The sequence below is a fragment of the Coregonus lavaretus genome, assembly GCF_964263955.1.
Source record: "Coregonus lavaretus genome assembly, chromosome: 40".
Lineage (NCBI taxonomy): Eukaryota > Metazoa > Chordata > Actinopteri > Salmoniformes > Salmonidae > Coregonus > Coregonus lavaretus.
The window spans coordinates 1,894,608-1,898,588 of NC_140027.1; positions in this window are offsets into that span (position 1 = coordinate 1,894,608).

Below are 3,981 nucleotides of genomic sequence, written 5' to 3' on the forward strand. Positions count from 1 at the left end.
TTAATTGACACAGAACATGGAAGGTCAGAGTGGAGAACGATGGAGCCTAATTGGCTGAGGTTCCTGTGTAGCCTAATTGGCTGAGGTTCACATCGCACATCGAACTCACTTTTGTGGGGAGTCTTTTGTTCTGGATAAAACCTCACATAATTCCATGTACATGTCGAATGAAAGCATAGGCTAAGCTAGGTTGTATCATCCACCGTTTTACCACCATTAAAGACTCACTGCCTCATGATCATTTAGCTGCATGGACTTTCCCTTTGAACATGGAATCCGACCACGTGTGGTATACTGTGTTTCCTCCTTTTGAATGGTACATATTTTCGAAGACTAAGGGAGGGAATTGTTATACAGTTGAAGTCGGAAGTTTATATACACCTTAGCCAAATACATTTAAACTCATTTTTTCACTATTCCTGACATATCATCCTAGTAAAAATTCCCTGTTTTAGGTCAGTTAGGATCACCACTTTATTTTAAGAATGTGAAATGTCAGAATAATAGTAGAGAGAATGATTTATTTCAGCTTTTCTTTCTTTCATCACATTCCCAGTACATACACTCAATTAGTATTTGGTAGCATTGCCTTGAAACTGTTTAACTTCGGTCAAACGTTTCGGGTAGCCTTCCACAAGCTTCCCACAATAAGTTGGGTAAATTTTGGCCCATTCCTCCTGACAGAACTGGTGTAACTGAGTCAGGATTGTAGGCCTCCTTGCTCGCACACGCTTTTGCAGTTCTGCCCACACATTTTCTATTGGATTGAGGTCAGGGCTTTGTGATGGCCACTCCAATATCTTGACTTTGTTGCCCTTAAGCCATTTTGCCACAACTTTGGAAGTATGCTTGGGGTCATTGTCCATTTGGAAGACCCATTTGCGACCAAGCTTTAACTTCCTGACTGATGTCTTGAGATGTTGCTTCAATATATCCACATCATTTTCCTTCCTCATGATGCCATCTATTTTGTGAAGTGCACCAGTCCCTCCTGCAGCAAAGCAACCCCCACAGCATGATGCTGCCACCCCCGTGCTTCACGGTTGGGATGGTGTTCTTCGGCTTGCAAGCAACCCCCTTTTTCCTCCAAACTTAACGATGGTCATTATGGCCAAACAGTTCTATTTTTGTTTCATCTGTGGTATCTGGACAATTTATGACTTTGCTAATGGTTGCAAATGATCTTAGAGGATGTTGACTCAGCTTAAGGGGAGCATCTGGAGAGTAGTTCTATAGGGGCACCCTAAAGCAGAGGAAGTCTGTTAGGTGGAGTCCTGGGATTGGTCTGTAGGGGAAAACTCCCATATCAGGTTACATAGGATACAGTGGGGGAAAAAAGTATTTAGTCAGCCACCAATTGTGCAAGTTCTCCCACTTAAAAAGATGAGAGAGGCCTGTAATTTTCATCACAGGTACACGTCAACTATGACAGACAAATTGAGAAAAAAAATTCCAGAAAATCACATTATAGGATTTTTAATGAATTTATTTGCAAATTATGGTGGAAAATAAGTATTTGGTCACCTACAAACAAGCAAGATTTCTGGCTCTCACAGACCTGTAACTTCTTCTTTAAGAGGCTCCTCTGTCCTCCACTCGTTACCTGTATTAATGGCACCTGTTTGAACTTGTTATCAGTATAAAAGACACCTGTCCACAACCTCAAAAGTCACACTCCAAACTCCACTATGGCCAAGACCAAAGAGCTGTCAAAGGACACCAGAAACAAAATTGTAGACCTGCACCAGGCTGGGAAGACTGAATCTGCAATAGGTAAGCAGCTTGGTTTGAAGAAATCAACTGTGGGAGCAATTATTAGGAAATGGAAGACATACAAGACCACTGATAATCTCCCTCGATCTGGGGCTCCACGCAAGATCTCACCCCGTGGGGTCAAAATGATCACAAGAACGGTGAGCAAAAATCCCAGAACCACACAGGGGGACCTAGTGAATGACCTGCAGAGAGCTGGGACCAAAGTAACAAAGCCTACCATCAGTAACACACTACGCCGCCAGGGACTCAAATCCTGCAGTGCGAGACGTGTCCCCCTGCTTAAGCCAGTACATTTTCAGGCCCGTCTGAAGTTTGCTAGAGTGCATTTGGATGATCCAGAAGAGGATTGGGAGAATGTCATATGGTCAGATGAAACCAAAATAGAACTTTTTGGTAAAAACTCAACTCGTCGTGTTTGGAGGACAAAGAATGCTGAGTTGCATCCAAAGAACACCATACCTACTGTGAAGCATGGGGGTGGAAACGTCATGCTTTGGGGCTGTTTTCCTGCAAAGGGACCAGGACGACTGATCGGTGTAAAGGAAAGAATGAATGGGGCCATGTATCGTGAGATTTTGAGTGAAAACCTCCTTCCATCAGCAAGGGCATTGAAGATGAAACGTGGCTGGGTCTTTCAGCATGACAATGATCCCAAACACACCGCCCGGGCAACGAAGGAGTGGCTTCGTAAGAAGCATTTCAAAGTCCTGGAGTGGCCTAGCCAGTCTCCAGATCTCAACCCCATAGAAAATCTTTGGAGGGAGTTGAAAGTCCATGTTGCCCAGCGACAGCCCCAAAACATCACTGCTCTAGAGGAGATCTGCATGGAGGAATGGGACAAAATACCAGCAACAGTGTGCGAAAACCTTGTGAAGACTTACAGAAAACGTTTGACCTGTGTCATTGCCAACAAAGGGTATATAACAAAGTATTGAGAAACTTTTGTTATTGACCAAATACTTATTTTCCACCATAATTTGCAAATAAATTCATTAAAAATCCTACAATGTGATTTTCTGGATTTTTTTCCCTCATTTTGTCTGTCATAGTTGACGTGTACCTATGATGAAAATTACAGGCCTCTCTCATCTTTTTAAGTGGGAGAACTTGCACAATTGGTGGCTGACTAAATACTTTTTTCCCCCACTGTATATACTATGGGTTAAAACAAAGGACGGGGAGAATAACATATTTAGAGTTTGGGTCAGGTTATTCTCCAGATGTCTGCAGATATCTGTAAATTGGCGCTGAGATCTTAAAATGTAATAAATAATTATAATCGAGGACAGTGTCAGCAGATTTCCTTGTTCTCACAGCATAATTAGCATTGTTTTCTCGACACCACATAATGGCGACGAGGTATTGGTCGTGTTGTGTCTTTTCTCAGCGTTCCATTCATGGGCGCCGAGCTGACTCTCGCTCCGGAGTCCGGCAGATAAGGGTTTCTCACCACTTTGGGCACTGGTTAGTTCGTGTGTCTGTGTGTGTGCGTTGAATGAATGCACCGTTAAGAACTTGCGTGTGTGCTTTGCTGTTATTTGCTGTGTGATAAGAGTCCGTTCTAAATTTCAAAATATGTTTGCGCTGGTAACAATGCAAACAGGGGGGAGTGTCTATAGGGATATTTTGCTTGAATAAAATTCAAAAATAATACAATGAAGGAAAGGCCAGGAACTAAGGAAAAATGTATACAAATTAGAACATCGTGGATCTATGTTAAGCCCTGAAACGAGGCGATCATTAGGATGAATTTAGGTCAGTCCCGGGGACTGGGGGTTGTGGTATATACATTCGATTGCAAGTTACCGCTCAACTTATAGTTGACGAAGTATATGTTTGATGTAACCGCTCATTGGATATCCGCGAACTCGAGGTAGCAAAAATTTAGGAACAAAGGGAAAAAATGGCGTGATGGTAGTAGCATGCTTAGAGGTCCGTAGGAACGGAAATAAGTATCTTAAACTGTATGTGTGTGTGTGTGGAAGAGAGTAGGATTTGTGTTCTATGTTTTGTGTTGGTTTGTGAGTTCTGTTAAGTGTTACTGTTTGTATATGGGGGAAAGAACGGAGCGACAGCTGGTCTGTCTACTTTCTGTTGTCTAGCTGGGAGAGAGCTGCTTGAGAGCTCCTTCCACTCTGAAATCGCATTGGTGAATGAACTACGCATGCGTGTGATTTTATGAGTTTAGAGTTACGTAGAGCAAAT